The sequence below is a fragment of the Tachyglossus aculeatus genome, chromosome 1 (genome assembly GCF_015852505.1).
Source record: "Tachyglossus aculeatus isolate mTacAcu1 chromosome 1, mTacAcu1.pri, whole genome shotgun sequence".
NCBI classification, from domain to species: Eukaryota; Metazoa; Chordata; class Mammalia; order Monotremata; family Tachyglossidae; genus Tachyglossus; species Tachyglossus aculeatus.
This window is the reverse complement of record NC_052066.1, coordinates 120,553,334-120,572,629: the sequence shown is the minus strand read 5'-3', so window position 1 is coordinate 120,572,629 and position 19,296 is coordinate 120,553,334. Positions and strand designations below refer to the sequence as shown.

Sequence of the window (19,296 nt, the reverse complement as noted above, 5' to 3'; positions counted from 1 at the left end):
TGTAAATTACTTTAGAGTCTGTTTTCCCCAATTGATTGTAAACTTCTTGAGGGCAGGGAATCTTTCAGTCCACTTCTCCCCACCCTCAGTGTTGCCCATCCATCTTTTCATCAGTTATTCCGTACCCTTACCTTTAAAGCATTCACTCATTCATTCAATTGTATTTATTCATTCATTCATTCAATAGTATTTATTACTTACTGTGCAGAGCACTGTACTAAGTGCTTGGGAAGTACAAGTTGGCAACATATAGAGACAGTCCCTACCCACCAGTGGGCTCACAGTCTAGAAGGTGGCTCTAGAAAGGGGCTCACAGTCTAGAAGACAACAAAACAAAACATGTAGACAGGTGTCAAAAGCATCAGAATAAATAGAATTATAGCTATATGCACATCACTAATAAAACAGAGTAGTAAATATGTACAATTAAAATAGAGTAATAAATATGTACAAATATATACAAGTGCTGGGGGGAGAGGAAGGAGGTAGGGTGGGGGGGATGGGGAGGAGGAGAGGAAAAGGTGGGGCTCAGTCTGGGAAGGCCTCCTGGAGGAGGTGAGCTCTCAGTAGGGCTTTGAAGGGAGGAAGAGAGCTAGTTTGGATGTGTGGAGGGAGGGCATTCCAGGCCAGGAGAAGGATGTGGGCTGGGGGTCAACGGCGGGACAGGTGAAAACGAGGTACAGTGAGGAGGTTAGCAGCAGAGGAGTGGAGGGTGCAGGCTGGGCTGTAGAAGGAGAGACGGGAGGTGAGGTAGGAGGGGGCGAGGTGATGGAGAGCCTTGAAGTGCTTACTGTGTGCAGAGCACTGTACTTAGCACTTGGGAAGTATAAATCAGCAACATATACAGATGGTTCCTACCCAACAACGGGCTCACAGTCTAGAAGGGAGAGACAGACAACAAAACAAGTAGGTGCCAATACCATCAGAATAAAGAGAATTATAGCTATATACACATCATTAATAAAATAGAGTAATAAATATGTACAAATATATGCAAGTACTGTGGGGAGGGGGAAGGGGTAGGGCAGAGGGAGGGGGAGCGATGGAGAGGAGAAGGAGAGGAAAAGGGGGGGGCTAAGTCTGGGAAGGCCTCCCAGAGGAGGTGAGCTCTCAGTAGGGTTTTGAAGGGAGGAAGAGAGCTAACTTGGCAGATGTGTGGAGGGAGGGCATTCCAGGCCAGAGGTAGGACGTGGGCCAGGGGTCAAATGCGGACAGGCGAGGACAAGGCACAGTGAGGAGATTAGCTGCAGAGGAGCAGAGTGTGTGGGTTGGGCTGTAGAACGAGAGAAGGGAGGTGAGGTAGGAGGGGGCGAGGTGATAGAGAGCTTTGAAGCCGAGAGTGAGGAGTTTTTGCTTGATTCAAAGGTTGATAGGCAACCACTGGAGATTTTTGAGGAGGGAAGTGACATGCCCAGAGCGTTTCTGTAGAAAGATAATCCAGGCAGCTGAGTGAAGTATAGATTGAAGTGGGGAGAGATGGGAGGATGGGAGATCAGAGAGGAGGCTGATGCAGTAGCCTCACTCAATCAACTTGCTTCCTCTTACTTTACCTTCCTGATTTTCTACTACAACCCAGCCCACATACTTTGCTCATCTAATACCAACCTACTACCTGAACTTTGATCACGTCTGTCTCCCTGCTGACCCCTTTTCTCGTGTCTTTCCTCTGGCCTGGAACTAAAGTTTCTCAACTGATTCTAACATTTCAGGCCAGGTGATTTTTCCTTAAGAGGATGCATCCACTTTCAGAACAGCCAACTTGCAGTTACATTTCAAAGGTATAGGAGTTTATATTTGCTACTTAAAGAGCCTTAAAGACACGTTTTCTTGTGCAAATGCAAGTTTGGCAAGTTTTCACATGCGGGGCCCTTTTTAGGAGATGCCCAGTGTTTATTGTACATTTTGGACTGTATTTAATCAGGGCTCAAGGATGGATTCACCTACCAAAAGACAGGTTTTCATTTTGGCAAAGGGAAATAAGGTGGAGGTGCGATGAAAGTGTAAGATAACAGAAAGTAGAGACTTTAATGGCTTCCATTCTTAGGCTATTCAGATTATTAGAAAAGCTTAGTTCTAGGGTTTCTCAGTGTTGTCTCTCTGAATGGATAATTGTCTAAATAAAAGAAGTGGGTATGAGGAGCAGCATGGCGTAGTGATAGAGCCCAGGCCTGGAAGTTAAAAGGTCGTGGGTTCTAATTCTGCCTCCATCACTTGTCTTCTGTGTAGCTTTGGGCAAGCTACTTCACTTCTCTGTGCCTGTTACCTCATCTGTGAAATGGAGATTCATTCATTCATTCAATCATATTTATTGAGCGCTTACTGTGTGCAGAGCACTGTACTGAGCGCTTGGGAAATACAAGTTGGCAACATATAGAGACGGTGAGCCCTATATGGGACAGGGACTGGGTCCATCCCAATATGCTTTTATCCATTCCAGCACTTAGTATAGTGCCTGGCACATAGTAAGCACTTAACAAATACTATTATTATTATTATGCAATCCAGGGTAATGACTGGGTCAGAAGAAGAGGAGGGAGTAATTTTTCTCCTTCAGTTCAGTGGAGGTCAGGGGTTCAGAAAGTGAATGCTGAAAGCAAAAGTGGGCTGGTAATAATAATAATAATAATGATAGCATTTGTTAAGCGCTTACTATGTGCAAAGCACTGTTCTAAGCACTGGGGAGGTTACAAGGTGATCAGGTTGCCCCACGGGGGGCTCACAATCTTAATCCCCATTTTACAGATGAGGTAACTGAGGCGCAGAGAAGTGAAGTGACTTGCCCAAAGTCACACAGCCGACAGTTGGCGGAGCAGGGATTCGAACCCATGACCTCTGACTCCAAAGCCCGTGCTCTTTCCACTGAGCCATGCTGCTTCTCAGTAGTAACTACTGTGTATTCTGTACCAATTTTCTATCAGTTGGCATCAAAACCAGGACAACAAAGGGGTATGGAAATTCATGTTTCTGTGAGCTCCCTCTAGACTTTAAGCTAATTTTGGGCAGGGAACGTATCTACCAACTCTGTTTATATTGTACATCCCAAATGCTTAGTAGAGTGTTCTGAACACAGTTAAGTGGTCAATATATACAATTGATCATGGATAAGGAGTGTGAGAAGGTAACATAAACCAGTTTATTTGAAGAAGAAATTAAATTTTCCGTGAGACTCTATTTGGGTTGTGCTTTTAATTTGACAAGCATATGCGTAACAACGTTTTAGTCATGTAAATTGGGACACTTCATGCCATTGTTTATATAAGACCTTAAACGTGATGCTGCTGCATGTGGGACCCCTGTGAAGTAGATCTAAGTGTTTGGGCCCTAGCCTTGGCACTGTACTAAGCACTGGGTAGATGGACGCTAATCCAGTTGAGCACAGTCCATATCCTACATAGGGCTCAGAGATGAGGTAACCGAGGTACAGAGAAGTGAAGTCATCTATCCAAGGTCACACAGCAGACAAGTGATGGAGCCGGGATTAGAACCCAGTTCCTTTTAATAACAATAAAAATTATGGTATTTGCTAAGCACTTACTATGTGCCAAGCACTGTTCTAAGCACTGGGGTAGATAGATACAAGGTAATCAGGTTGTCTCACAGTCTTAATCCCCATTTTACAGATGAGGTAACTGAGACACAGAGAAGTTAAGTGGCTTGCCCAAGGTCACACAGCTGAAAAATGGCAGAGCCAGGATTAGAACCTATGTCTTCTGACTCCCAAGTCCTTGTTCTTGCCACTAAACCACGTAACTCCCAGGCCTGTTCTCTATCCACTAGGCCAAGCGATAAATACTATTTCTACCAGTGATGATGATGAAGTGAGTGTCTGGTCGACATAGGGCTCACAGCCTTATTCCTCATTTTACCGATGAGGGAACCGAGGCCCAGAGAAGTGAAGTGACTGGCCCAAGGTCACTTGGGCAGCAGAAAAATGGCAGAAAGAGGATTAGAACCCAAGACTTTCTGACTCCCATGCTCGTGCTTTATCCACTAGGCCATGCAGCTTCTCTCCTGGGGCATGAAATGCAAGAGCTCATAGGTGGGCAAAGATGCTACACATTGCAAAGTTTATGCAGAGGTTTCTTATGTACCAGATCAGTTTATGGCCAAATTGGCTGCGGTCTAGTGCCAGTACGGGACTGTGGCACCACAGCCCAGAAAACCGTTGCCTCGATATTCCCTGCGATCTTTGCTGCTGGTATTAGCTGGCTTTTTTTTTTTCAGGATTCCTCACAGAGGAACCTGGTTGTTTCTTCTATCGGAAATTTTCACCACTAATGGCCTAGCTTCAACAGGTGTTCCCCTATTCACCGTTCTTTCCACCGAACCAGTTGCAGGCCTTGATCTTTACTAGTGTAGCTTTGAAGTGGACATCCTGTTTAATCTTTAATAGGGGGTTCATTGCTGTTACTTTTATTATTATTGTTGTTTTAAGCATTTACTATATGCCAAGCTACCTTCTCAGGGTCGCACCTGGAAAGTTTCCAGTACTCTACCAGTCTCGGCTATGGGAGGGAGAGCCAAGCAGAGGCATACCCATTCCATGCCTAGCTTGGGCAGTGGCTAGCGAGTGGAAGGCAATCTGCTACAAGTCAAAACTCACCCATGCAGGGCAGCAACAGCATGGGAGACCGTTGAGGGTGGAGACTCAAGTTTAGAGAAGCAGCGTGGCTCAGTGGAAAGAGCCCGGGCTTTGGAGTAAGAGGTCATGGGTTCAAATCCCAGCTCTGCCAATTGTCAGCTGTGTGACTTTGGGTAAGTCACTTAACTTCCCTGTGCCTCAGTTCCTTCATCTGGAAAATGGGGATTAAGATTGTGAGCCCCACGTGGGACAACCTGATCACCTTGTATCCCCCGCGAGCACTTAGAACAGTGCTTTGCACATAGTAAGAGCTTAACAAATGCCATTATTATTATTATTATTATTACTGTGTAGAAGATGGCAATGGTAAACCACTTCCATACTTTTCCCAAGAAAACTCTATGGATACACTACCGGAACGATTGCAGGCAGAGAGCGGGGCATTCTGGGAGAGATGTGTCCATGGTGTCGCTATGAGTCGTAAACAACTCGACGGCATAAGACAAGACAAAATATGCCAAGCATTGAGCTACGCACTGGGGTATATACGAGATAATAGACTCAAAACAATCTGTCTCATGGGGGTTCACAGTTTAAGAGGTAGAGAGAACATTTGTCGTAGTAGAAAGGGCAGGGGTTTGGGAGTCAGGAGACCTGGGCATCATTCCAGTTTCTTCATTAGCCTGTAACTTATAATTATTATAATTATGGATTTTTTTCAGTGATACTGTCAATCAGTGGTAGTTATTGGGTGCTTATTTTGTGCAGAGCACTGTATTAAGTGCTTGGGAGAGTACAATTTAAGGGAGTTGGGAGACAAGTTCTCTGTCCATAATGAACTTACAGTCTTGTGGAGGAGACAGCCATTAATATAAATAAATAATTTATAAATATGTACAAAAGTGCTTTTGGAAATGCCCAGTGGGCACAGATACAAGTGCATAGCTGACACAAAAAGAAGAGGGAGACAGGGAAAAGAGGGCTTAATAGGGGAACATCTTTTGGAGAAAATGTGGCACTGCGCCAAATGCTGTCCTAAGCTCTAAAGTAGATATGAGATAATCAGTTTGTTCACAGTCCCTGTCCCACATGGAGCTCAATTCTAAGTGGGAAGGAGGAGGATTTAATTACCATCTTACAGAGGAGGAAACTGAGACACAGATGAATGGCCCAAGATCACACAACAGACAAGTGATGGAGTCCAGGATTAGAACCCAGGTTCTCTGACTCACAGACTGTGCTCTTTCCACTAAGCCATGCTACTTCCTGACCTTGGAAAAGTCACTTAATTTCTTTGAGCCTAGGTTTCCTCATGTGTCAAAATAAAGGCAAGATGTTTGCATTCCCTCCTCCTCAGACTGTGAGCCCCATGTTGATCAGCGATTGTGTCCAACTGCTTATATTGTATCTAGTCCAGCTCTTAGTTCAGTACTTGGCACATACCACAAATACCACAATTAGGTATCTTTCCCTATTTAATGGAAACTGAGGCACAAAGAGGGGGTAAGTCAATCAGTATTATTTTTTAAAAGTGCTTTCTCTGTGTCAAGCACTGTGTTAAGCACTTGGAAGAGTACAGTAGATTTAGTAGCTATGATTCAGTGACTTACTCACTATCACTCAGTGGTAAAAGGCAGAGCTAAGACTACAACTCAGGCCTTGCGATTCCCAGATCCACGCTGTTTTCACTAGGCCTTGCTACCTATAATGCTTTTTTTTGGTGTAAAATGCTATTAGATGTTTTGTTAATCAGCTTTTCACTCCTGCATATTAACTGGAATTTATTTTCTTGTACTAGGAACTCTGACACCTTGAAGAGCAAGATTTTTTAAAAAAGCGGCTGCAGGTTGTGTTGGGGATGAGATACTGATTGACATCTGATTGCATCTTGCAAAATTACTGTTTTAAGGTAAGTGCTACACTTTGGGAAGCAGAGCCATTCACAGGAACTACACTAGTCACACGGGAGGGATCATTCACCGTGGAGTTACAGATGGCCCTTTTTGACATGTAGACATGAGAAATGGCATAAAGGGGCTGGGAGAGAGAGTGGAAAGAGAGAGTGTTGGTTCAATCTCTCATCCTATCCCAACTGGATTACTGCATCGGCCTCCTTTCTGATCTCCCATCCTACTGTCTCTCCCCGCTTCAGTCTATTCTTCACTCTGCTGCCCAGATTATCTTTGTACAGAAATGCTCTTGGGCACGTTACTCCCTCCTCAGAAATCTCCAGTGGTTGCCTGTCAACCTTCAAATCAAGCAAAAACTCCTCACTCTCGGCTTCAAGGCTCTCCATCACCTCGCTCCCTCCTACCTCAGCTCCTTTCTCTCCTACAGCCCAGCCCACACCCTCCGCTCCTTTGCCGCTAACCTCCTCACTGGGCCTTGTTCTCGCCTGTCCCGCCGTCGACCCCTGGCCCACGTCCTACCTCTGGCTTGGAATGCCCTCCCTCCACATATCTGCCAAACTAGCTTTCTTCCTCTCTTCAAAGCCCCACTGAGAGCTCACCTCCTCCAGAAGGCCTTCCCAGACTGAGCCCCCCCCTTTTCCTCTGCTCCTCCTCCCACAGCACTTGTGTATATTTGTACATGTTTATTACTCTATTTTGTTAATGATGTGTATATAGCTATAATTCTACTTATTCTGATGGTATTGATACCTGTCTACTTGTTTTGTTGTCTGTCTCCCCCTTCTAGACTATGAGCCCGTTGTTGGGTAGGAACTGTCTCTATATGTTGCTGATTTGTACTTTCCAATCAGTACAGTGCTGTGCACACAGTAAGCACTCAATAAATGTGATTGAATGAATGAATGGAAATGGGAGATTTAATTCTGTAGTAGTGACTGTAGTAGTAGCTTCAATTTGGTGGTTTTTATCTCAGTGGGATCTCACTTGTGTTTGAAGCAGCATGGCCCAGTGGCAAGAGCACGGACTTTGGAGTCAGCGGACGTGGGCTCTGCCACTTGTCTGTTGTGTGACCTTGGGCAAGTCACTTCACTTCTCTTTGCCTCACTTACCGCATCTGTAAAATGGGGATCAATGGCATCAATCTAAATAAATAGAATTATAGATATATGCACGTCATTAATAAAATAAATAATGAATATGTATATAAATATACACAAGTGCTGTGGGGCGGGGAGGAGGGGTAGAGCAGAGAGAGGGAGTTGGGGCAGTGGGGAGGGGAGGAGAAACAGAGGAAAAGGGGGACTCAGACTGGGGAGGCCACCTGTAGGAGGTGAGCTTTCAGTACAGTTGGATGCACAACAGTCGGCGATTTTTTGAGGAGTGGGGAGACATAAACTGAACAATTTTTTAGAAAAATGGTTCAGGCAGCAGAGTGAAGTGTGGACTGGAGAGGGGAGAGCCAGGAGGCAAGGGGAGGCAACGAGGGGACTGATGCAGTAGTCAAGGTGGGAAATAAGTGTTTGGATCAACAGTGTATTAGCAGTTTGAATGGAGAGGAAAGGGCAGATTTTAGAGATGTTGTGAAAGAAGAATTGACAGGATTTGGTGGTTTGTTTATATGGAACATCAAGCCTCATTACATTTGATCATTTTTCTTCACATAGCTTCTTGTACCAACCCCTGAAAGACTCTTAAGAAGCTGCCCAGATGGGTGGTCTATGTCCAGATATGGAGTGTATTATGTCAGTGATGTTGAATCCCAAAATGCGTTCCTAAGAGTGGCAAAAACTGTGAATTAGATTTGAGGATTGGGACCTACATACCTGAGTACGAATTGAGAGTCACTGGATCGCCAAGCTTTAACATGGCCTTAGATTAGTGAGGTTAGCTGAAAAAATAGGAAAGGCACATTGGAGATGTTTCTGTCTGCTTTCCACATTATGTTCCACATTATGGAACTAATGTGTCTACCAACTCTGTTGTGTAATATTCTCCCAAATGATTAGTACAGTGATCTGTATACAGTAAGGACTCATTTATTCATTGTCATATTCATTGAGCACTTACTGTGTACACAGCACTGTACTAAGCGCTTGGGAAGTACAAGTCGGCAACATGTAGAGACAGTCCCTACCCAACAACAGGCTCACAGTCTAGAAGAGGGAGACAGACAACAATAGAAAACTAGTAGACAGGTGTCAATACCATCAGATTAAATAGAATTATAGCTGTATATGCATCATTAATAAAATAAATAGAGTGGCATGCCCAGAGCATTTCTGTACAAAGATAATCTGGGCTGCTGAGTGAAGTATAGACTGAAGTGGGAAGAGACAGGAGGATGGGAGATCAGAAAGGAGGCTGATGCAGTAATTCAGATGGGATAAAATGAGAGACTGAACTCAGTAAATACCATTGGCTGATTGATTTGATGTGTGGTGAGACTATATTATCCAAAGGTGTTATAATGTTGAATGGTGTCGTTTTTCTGAGAAGACTCCTTTAAAAGGCACCCGATGGATTGTTTTTTGATAATCTGAGGCTAAATTGCCATTATGTTTAGGGGAGGCAGGGCATAGGAAGACCAAGAGGACAGATTTCACTGAACAGGGGGCATCAGGTTTGTTGCGACTCTAGGAAGAAATGGCAGTATTCTTTTCATAGCTTGAACTGCAAATAGGTCGTGCTTTTGTCAGAGAGCTACATGAAAATGTTACTAAGAAAAGACTAGACTATAAACTCGTTGTGGGCAGGGAACTTGTCTACCAACTCTGTTGTACCATACTCTCCCAAGAACTTGGTATAGTGCTCTGCACACAGTAAGCCCTCAGTAAGTACATTTGCTTGAAAGGGTCTGTTTGTTTTTTTCCTTCAGAATCTCATTTGCTCTATTTTCTTGGGTTATGATCCTATTTGATTTTGGTCCATTTTTTTCTCCCTTCTCTTTAGTGACTCTTTCAGCTAGGACAATATTCCCCATCCACATTTACTAAAATTTCCCTCCTTCCAGGTTTTCCTGAAATGTCTCTTCCTCCATGAACACATAGGGTATAAAGAAAAGTGTCTTCTCTTCTTCCACACCTTCCTCCCTATTGCACAAGAAACTCCCACGTTCCACATCTTCAATTCCAGGAACACCACGGTGTCTTTATAGTGTAAATATTTATTCATTATTTTATTCTTGTGGTATAGTCTTTTGTGTGGAAGTATTTTGGGGAGGCTCAACCTCAATTTATCCATTTTAGAACACGAACCCCTTGAGGGTGGGGGATCGTTTCCAGCGTGGCTCTGAATAACGCAGGGAGCAGCACTGCCCTTAGTACTATCTGATGTTCATTATTTCAAAGTTAATTGTGGCAGGAAATTTTCTTTAAGTTTAAGAAAGTAAGTGAACTAGTAAGCAGCTGTTTGTCAATTGAAAATGAATTTACCAAACAACCCAATGACTAAAGATGAAAATACCTCCAAGGTTACTAGTTCTTGGGAAACTCAGGAGAAGAATCTAATTCTGATTATTCATATTAAGTTTCTTTCTGCCTGGTCTTGAATGCATTCACACACACACACACACACACACACACACACACACACACACATACACACACACACGCTCGCGCCAAAATCCTCATTTAGGGTGGTCCATCTGAAATTGTTCTCACCTAAAGTTGGAGGGTCTGTTTAGAAATGGGTGGTCATGTATGTACCTGATGTATCCCTAAGGGGAATCTGGAAAGAGGAGTGTGGGGTTGAAGGGAGTCCTTGGATTGTAAAGTAGATTGAGGGTTTAGAGGGCAAGACATATTTTGATGAAATGTATAGGACCTCAAAGTAGTGTTTGACCCACTTGGTTGTCTTTTCTGCCCCAATGGTGGGAGGAATTTCAGAGAATTCATGATTTTCTTTCTCCCAATCCTTTTTGAGGCTTTCTCTCTCTCTCTCTCTCTCTCTCTCTCTCTCTCTCTCTCTCTCTCTCTCTCCCTATCTTTCTTTCTTTCTTTCTTTCTTTCTTTCTTTCTTTCTTTCTTTCTTTCTTTCTTTCTCTCTTTCTTTCTTTCTCTCTTTCTCTCTCTTTCTCTCTTTCTCTCTCTTTCTCTTTTTCTCTTTTTCTCTCTTTTTCTCTCTCTCCCTCTCTCCCTCTCTTTTTTCTCCTTTCTTTCTTTCTTTCTTTCTTTCTTTCTTTCTTTCTTTCTTTCTTTCTTTCTTTCTTTCTTTCTTTCTTTCTTTCTTTCTTTCTTTCTTTCTTTCTTTCTTTCTTTCTTTCTTTCTTTCTTCCTTCCCTCCCTCCCTCCCTCCCTCCCTCCCTCCCTCCCACCTACCTTCCTTCCTTCCTTCCTTCCTTCCTTCCTTCCTTCCTTTCTTTCTTTCTTCCTTCCTTTCTTCCTTTCTTTCTTCCCTTTCTTTCTTCCCTTTCTTTCTTCCCTTTCTTTCTTCCCTTTCTTTCTTTCTTTCTTTCTTCCCTTTCTTTCTTCCCTTTCTTTCTTTCTTCCCTTTCTTTCTTCCCTTCCTTCTCTTCCTTTCTTTCCTTTCTTTCTTTTCTTCCTTTGTCTTTCTTGTCTTTCTTTCTTTCTTTCCTTTCTTATTTATTGAGCAATTACTGTGTGCAGAGCACCATACTAAGTGCTGGGGAGAATACAGTGCAACAGTTAGCAGGCACATTCCCTGCCCAGGCACATTCCCTTACAGTCTAGATTAGGGGAGACAGACATATCAATGCAAATAAATAAATTACAGATATGTACATAAGTGTTGTGGGCTGAGAGAGGGGAAAAACAAAGGGAGCAAGCCAGGTTGATGCAGAAGAGAGTGGGAGAAGAGGAAAGGGGGAGCTTAGTCTGAGAAGACCACTTGGAGGAGATGTGCCTTCAATAAGGCTTTGAAGGTGGGGGAGAGTAATTCATCTAATCATTAATAGCTATAGGTACATCCCTAGGCATTCAGCCATTTTACTTGGAAAAAAGAAAGCTCATTAGTCTCTTAGTATAAATAGGGTTCAAGTCCATTTTTCTTCCCTTGACCTTACATTTTAGCCAGCTGCTTGCATGTTGTTCTAGCTTTTGATCCAGATGAATGTTTCAATATGAGCGGCAAAAATATTTAGCTTGTGGGGAAATGACTCCCGACTTGTCTGGGCTGTCTAGCATTGGCATGTGTTTGGCTTTTTGGTCTTCCTCAGGAGAGATCAGCCTATCTGGATACTCTGGGGACCAGTAAGGACATAGTGGTAAACTGAGGCTGAGAGCATTCAACTTGGTAGTGTGTAGGCAGCAGGAGCCATTCACTTCCCAAGTACTTAGTAATGTCCTCTCTACCCAGTAGAAGTTCAAGGTATAGTGTGGTGATGGTGTCTCCTTTGTAAGATGTGAAAAAGCCTGTAATGCCCATTATAGTGCTAGGAGCCTAGGTGATAATGCCTCCTCAGGGTGCATGTCAATTATGACTGTATTCATTCAATTCTCACCCTATATGAACTCTAGACTATAAATGGTAACCAAACTCCAATCAAGTTGTTGATGGGTATCTTTCAATTGAGCCAATTTTACCATTATTCGTCCATTTCACTTTCAGAAACAGGGGTCCTGAGAATTGCTTTAGTTTCTAAACTTTTTTGGTTGCTGACTGGCAGGAACTATGGCTTCATGTTGTTGGGTTTTTTGAGGCTTCACACCTTGGCTGAGACAAAATCCCAGGTTTGGGAGGCCAGTGGCTTATCCATTAGGTCAGTTGTGGTAGTTTGCTTAGAACAGTGCTTGGCACATAGTGCTAAGCAAACACCAGCATTACTATTATTATTATTATTAGGGGGAGAGCACTGAAACTTGGTGTCACCACATAAGGAACAGCTTTTTAGAGTACATGGTGTGACTGGGATAGTGGGTGCTGTATAAATGAACTTCGCCATCAGTTGTGTCTTCTTTCAAATAATATGTCTTATTAATTTATCGATGCTACTCATATATATATATATATAATAACATTAATAAATGAGTTGAAGAAAACAAACAGCAAATGTTCATGTAGGTTTTAGAGAAGCACTTGACATCATGGCCCTTCTGCGGAAAAATGCATTTGAGTTATTTTACGTGAGACCTGCTTCATGGGCCACCAGTAAAGGAGTCATGACATAGCAGCAGAGGATAATAATAATGGCATTTGTTAAGCGTTTACTATGTGCCAAGCACTGTTCTAAGTGCTGGGGTAGATACAAGGTAATCAGGTTGCCTCACGTGGGTATCGGGATAGCGTGGGTGATAACCATCTGAATGATAGTCTAATTCTTGAGTGCTTCCACCATTACCTCCTTACCCCCAAACATTCAAATATGGGCTTCTCTAGGACTTTGGAAGAAGTTGGGTGCTCATCTTTATTGAGACAAGCCATTGATGTTAAAATGGAAGGTGGTCATTCCTTTTTGTTTTTAATGGTATTTGTTAGGCGCTTACTACATGCCAGACGCTGTTCTAAGCGCTGGGGTAGGTGCAAGTTAATTATGTTGGACACAGTCCATGTCTCGCATGGGGTTCACAGTCTAAGAAAGAGGAAGAACAGGAATTGAATCCCGATTTTTCAAGGCACAGGAAAGCGACTTGCCCAAGGTCACATAGCTAGAAATTGGCAGAGCCGGGATTAGAATCCAGGTCCTCTAACTCCCAGGCCCCAGCTCTTTACATTATTAGGCCATGCTGCTTCCCTGCATTCATCTGGTTTTATATTGATCAGAGAGTGTGGTTTTGTGCTGAACTGTTTTCTGTCCAGAATGTGTACGGCACACGATGACTCCGTATGTGGTATTTTTATTTTCAGCATTTGGCCTGCCTCCGTCTTGGCTCCTGGTACTGAGTTCTGTGGGTAGGCAGTAGCTCCCGTGTTTTCAGGAATCTCCGTGGGGAATCACAGTAGGTTTGGGCAGAATGGGATGGACATCCGCAAGGTGTTCCATATGACATCAGTATGTCACATTGTGTGCCCAGGGAATGCATATGGCGCTACAAGTGTCCACAAATGCCATCGCTCTTCACCCTACAGCCATTGAGAGTGACAAAACCAGAAGTATTGTATTGGAGTGTCCGGGTCAGGGTTTGAATCCACACCCCAGTCTGGGCGCAGACTTAGGCCATTAGAGTTGTTGGGGTGATATATTCCAGTGGTACCTTCCATTGATCAGGTCCGTGATGTGAGTGTGGGCTCAATAAGTTCGCTACATGAGGGGCGATGAAGCCCTTCGGTGATGTCATATCTGCAGGGTCCTCCCAAATTTAAGTTTAGAAAATAAGAAAACTGCCACCTGGTAAAACTGCAAACTAAGAGAGATGCATGCTAAGCCAATTTGAAAATCAAGCAAACTGCAAGTAGTCCAAAATTGTGCCTGTATCATATTCATCTGTTTGGTCAGTGTTTTCCAAACAATTAGAAACTATATCTAAAGTTACACTTCAAGCAGCTCACATCCAAGTCCTCCTTTCACTGACCTCCTCTGGTTCACTCACACCCAGAGATACTAATTGAGGCTGAGTAGCAGAACGATTAGAACCTGACGAAGAAAACTCTCCAGAGCCTAAGCTGCTGACCAAATAAGATGACTAAACTTTAGAAACTCAAGGCAGGAGGGAGTTGAGGTCTTAAGTGGGGACAAGGCCATGGTGGGGTAAGAGGGGAAAGGAAAATAAGGAGAGAGCAGGATGTGACTGAATAACTCATAGTCCCTTCTAGACCGTGAGCCCACTGTTGGGTAGGGACCGTCTCTATATGTTGCCAAATTGTACTTCCCAAGTGCTTAGTACAGTGCTCTGCACACAGTAAGTGCTCAATAAATACGATTGAATGAATGAATGAATGAACTCTCTCTGATGGAACTTCCCATGCCTGGAGGTGGTAAGTAACAAGCAGCTTGGGCCATTTCCAAACTGACCATCCTGAGCTGGCGTGGGTTTTCCGACAGAGCTGGATAATGTGTTTCCCGGCCCAAGGGAGGCACTCCAACTTTAATGGTGGTAGCTCCAACCGCGGCAATGGCGTGAGCTGCTGCTGAAGAGGAGACAGCAGTATTTGGGTAGGGATTGTCTCTATTGGTGGCCGAATTGTACTTTCCAAGTGCTTAGTACAGTTCTCTGCACACAGTAAGCACTCAATAAAAATGATTGAATGACTGAATGAAAGTAGCAGCTGCCATTACCACCGTGGCTAAGGGAATCTGTCCCACCAGTCCAAAAGCATGACCTTTGATAGGTGACCCCTACGACCTGTCAAGTGACAAGACCAAACCCCAAAAGTATGTCTATCAGCTACTTCGTGCTGTGCTCCCGAGGATTCCCATTACCGGTCCCTGTTGTCACCCACGATGACAGAACCCCCTACGGTATTTCGAAACACCTCTGTATATTTCCTTAGTCCTTGAAAAGCTGTGTTCAGCTAATGGATCCTTCTTAATTACCTCTAACCATCTTAGGAATGTCTTTATTTTACATAGACAAGTTCAGTCTATTTTGACAGGCTAATGATCTTCAGTCAGAAACCTTCATGGATGGCATAGCAGTAGCAGCAGGCACTCTTCCAGATTCTGGCAGTTTCACCTCACCCGCCCACCCCTGCCCCCATCTTGAATGGTGAGTCAGAACATGTTGTAGAAATGATCCCTGGAGGCATAGTCTGGGACGTTTTTGCTTGATGGACACTCAAAGCCAAAGTGGGTGGGGCAAAGCCACAGTGACCAGCCTTACAACTCTCTGCATGGCCTTGACACTATTCTGCAGTCACTTTGGGCATAGTTGGATTTTGTTCATTAAATTCTCCACAATGGACTGCACCCTACCTGCCTACTCGCTTGCTGTGCCCACTGCCCAATGGGTACATGATTGGCAGGGGCAAGAGATGCGCAAACCACTAGCACTACCGTTGGTTACTTCATCAAGGCTCATCTGTTGTTTAGCGTGGGAAGCTCTGTTATCACAAGGGACTAGTGAGTCTAGCAGAGGTGCCTCTAAAGTCACCTGGTGAAAAGCTATAAATTTAAGGAACACATTGGCTGGCATTGTGTCAGTAATTTCATGTTAACCAGATAACTCAGAAATTTTTTTTTTCTGATTTTGATGAAGGTAAGAGGGACCATGAATTATGACCTGTCCCAAAGCAGTAAAAGCATGCTGGACATTTCTTTCTGTGATCTTTCTCTGTCTTAACCCTCATCTCATCATCACTGATGGTTTCTTAAAGAGAAAAAATAAGCTGCAAATTTGAGGTATCCTGGGCAGCCCTCTGTTATGTCCTAGAAATTCCATAATCCTTAATAAAACAATCAATCAGAAGTCTATATTGAGCTCCTACTGTGTGCAGTTAGTTGTATCAAACTCTTAGAAAAGTTCAGTAGAATTAGTAGATATGATTTCTGTCCCTGAGGAGCATACAGTATAGCAGAAGAACTATGCACTAAAATAAATTGCAGAGAAGTGGAAGTAATAGTATGAAGATGTGTAGACTGTAAACTCCTTGTGGGCAGGGAAGGTGTCAACTAACTCTGTACTGTACTCAACCAGTCTTCTAGACTATGAGCCCACTGTTGGGTAGGGACCGTCTCTATATGTTGCCAACTTGTACTTCCCAAGCACTTAGTACAGTGCTCTGCACACAGTAAGCGCTCAATAAATACGATTGAATGAATGAAAGTGCGTAGTACAGTGTTGTACATACAGTAAGCACTCAAATACCATTGATTGATTGAAATGTATTTAAGTGTTACAGGAGGTGTGAGTAACTAAGTGCTTAGGTGATGTGGAAGTGCTGAAATGACAACTGTCAGGGATACAGAATGGGGAGATGAGAAATTAATCCAGGATAGGCCTCTTGGAGAAGGAGATGATTTCCAGAGAGCTTTGAAAATGAGGAGAGAAGTGGTTTGCTGGATTTAAAGTGGGCGGGAGTTCCACGCAGGGGCACGACCAAGCGGTCAGCATCAGGAGAGACAAGAACGAAACACAGTGAATAGTGTATTGGGAAATGAGAATAGATAGGAAGTAGGGAGAATTCTGATTGAGTGTAAAAGCCCAATGGTCAGGAGTTTCTGCTTGATGTTGAGAGGAATTGACAACCATTTGAGGTATTTGAGTGGGGAAATGCATACAGTCATTTTAGAAAATCCATACAGCAGAGTAAAGTATGAATGGGAGAGGAGAGATTGGAGGCGGGGATGTCAGCACGGAGGCCGGTACAGTAGTCAAGCTTGGAATATGACAACTACCTGTACCAACATGTTAGCCATTTGGATGGAGGGAAAGGTGGGGATTCTGGAAATGTTGTGGAGGAAAAACTGTTAGGATTTAACCACAGGTTGAGTATCGGGGTTGAAAGAGAAAGCCGAATCAAGGAAAATGCCAACGTTACAAGGAGGATGGTGTGTTGTCAACTGCAATGTGAAAGTTAGGTGGAGGACAGGATTTTGGAGGGAAAATTAAGAGTTAAAATACGTTCCATGACAGTTTGGGAAAACAACTTTCTATCTCCTTCTCTATTTATATAGCACTTATCACAGTGCCTAGGCACGTACCTAGTACATTATCTTCTAGAAATGTACTGGATCGAGTCCCAGAGGGGGAAAGGAATCTAGTTATCTGATCTTAATCAGGAAATGTGTATTGTAGTTCAACAAACTGTTTTCGGTAAGCTTTGGTTTCTCAATTAATTTCAGAAAGGCCTTTCTCTTTTTATAGCTGTGTCTCCTTTCCCTCCCTGCCCCTCCAGTTACGAGCAGCCTGCTCCTGCCCCCCTTCCCTCAAAACTCTGCTCTCCACTCTTTGTTTTGAATCCCTAAACCTGTATTTCCAACCTTTGTAGATTGCAATCAAGGAATTTCATCCTGGCTGCCCCTTATGCTTTTGCTATTATGGAAAACTTTTCTGTCTCAATATCCCCATCTGTCAAACTTGGCTGTCCTACCTCATTGTGCTGTCAGAAACAACGGTTAGGGAAAGCCAAATGCTTAAAAATAGACAGCAGGGATCTACTTGGGCGAGACTGTGTCTTTCTAGCCAAAAGTTCGGCATCTATCAAATGCCCATGTGTGCTGGGTTTTTCATTAAGACAAATGCATACTGTCATAATAGGCTCTTAAGATGAACCTGAATAGTCAGTCTGCATGCCAGAAAAAATGGTGGGTGTTCGAAAAGTGCAAAGGAGTTTGACATGTACCTCAGGTGAAGGTCTTTCTGATCAGTATGTTCAATTACAGCAGGTTCTTTACACTGATTCCTTTGAGAAGTGCTTAATACCAAGCATGTTATTTGGTGAAGACCCAATAAATGTCATCACCACCATCACTATTTCATCCACGTGAGGTTTCTGCTGGGGCTTTTTGTTCTCTTTTTTTAATTAGAACCTAATCTCATTTTTTACTCTACTTTTTTATGGTATTTGTTAAGTGCTACCATGTGCCAGACACTGTTCTAAGTGCTGGGGTTGATAATGAGCTAACCAGGTTGGACACAGTACATGTCCCACAAAAGGGGCTCACCGTCTTAATCCCCAGTTTGCAAGTGAGGGAACTGAGGCACAGAGAAGTGAAGTGATTTGCCCAAGGTCACATAGCAGGAAAGGTGGGGAGCTGGGATTAGACACATTCCAGCCCATGCTATGAGATCGTGAGAACTACACTTCTAAACTTCTTTAACTGTAGACACCACAATCCCTTCAGTTTTGAGACTAACAGGACTTATAGTACCATGCCAACTTTTCATTATCCACTAGGCCTGACTGCTTCTCAGTAGATCTATAAACATTACCATCAGCCCATGCTACTAGTGACAGACTCTACAGAGCTTGGAGGACCAACCAAAATATGAGGGCATCATAGTAGCTCCAACTTTCAAGGTAGTCTATACTGCAGTCACATTCTTTAAAAATGGGTAACCACCTGGGTCGGATGGTGTGCCTGAGGAAATCTATAAGCGAGCAGGAAATATAATGCTTAAGTGTCCACATGGGCCTTTCTTGAACCCAAGGGACACTAAAGTGAAAGCAAAGGACAGGGAGGAGGTTATCTTGGCTCATGAGATTTCCTTTAGAATATTGTTTCCAGTTAGAGCAGGCCCTGATAGGCCATCACAGGAGGATTCAGCTCTTTCTGGTTAGTACAATCGCTCATCCTATCCTGACTGGATTACTGCATCGGCATCCTTTCTGACCTCCCAACCTCTTGTCTCTCTCCACTTCAGTATATACTTCACTCTGCTGCCCAGATTATCTTTCTACAGAAACCCTCCTCAAAAATTTCCAGTGGTCGCCTATCAACCTGCGTATCAAGCAAAAACTCTTCACTATTGGCTTTAAAGCTCTCCATCACCTTCCCCCTTCCTACCTCACCTCCCTTCTCTCCTTCTACATCCCAGCCCGTACACTCCATTCCTCTGGTGCTAACCTTCTCACTGTGCCTCGTTCTCGCCTGTCCCACCGTCGATCCCCAGCCCACGTCCTTCCTCTGGCCTGGAATGCCCTCCCTTCTCAAATCCACCAAGCAATCACACTTTCTCCCTTCAAAGTGCTTAGTACAGTGCTCTGCACACAGTAAGTGCTCAATAAATATGACTGACTGAATGAGTAAATATAAAAATATTCTAAGGGACTTCAGGGACACCCTCATAATCCCTATGTTCAAGGAGAAAAACAAGTGAGCTAACTGGAAACTCTTGGGGTTCCTTAGTGCTCTTGATTGCCTGCATGATCCAGGCGGTAGTCCTTCTGGACATACTACTGTAGATTATCATTACTTTTTTTTAAGGTATTTGTTAAGCACTTGCTATGCGCCAGGCACTGTACTAAGCA

The 19,296-nt window shown here is 43.6% G+C and overlaps 1 protein-coding gene and 1 non-coding gene across 2 annotated transcripts in view; both read left to right on the top strand.

The window, feature by feature from the left end:
• Window positions 1-19,296, top strand: part of HPCAL1 (hippocalcin like 1) — a 160,874-nt gene that overhangs the window by 78,737 nt on the left and 62,841 nt on the right. The window contains exon 2 of the mRNA XM_038750172.1: window positions 6,381-6,491. The gene's annotated coding sequence lies outside the window, so the exon portion shown is untranslated. The remainder of the gene's footprint in view (window positions 1-6,380; window positions 6,492-19,296) is intronic.
• Window positions 4,456-4,593, top strand: LOC119937043. Its single transcript, XR_005453912.1, has one exon. It is a non-coding gene; the product is annotated as a small nucleolar RNA SNORA7 (small nucleolar RNA).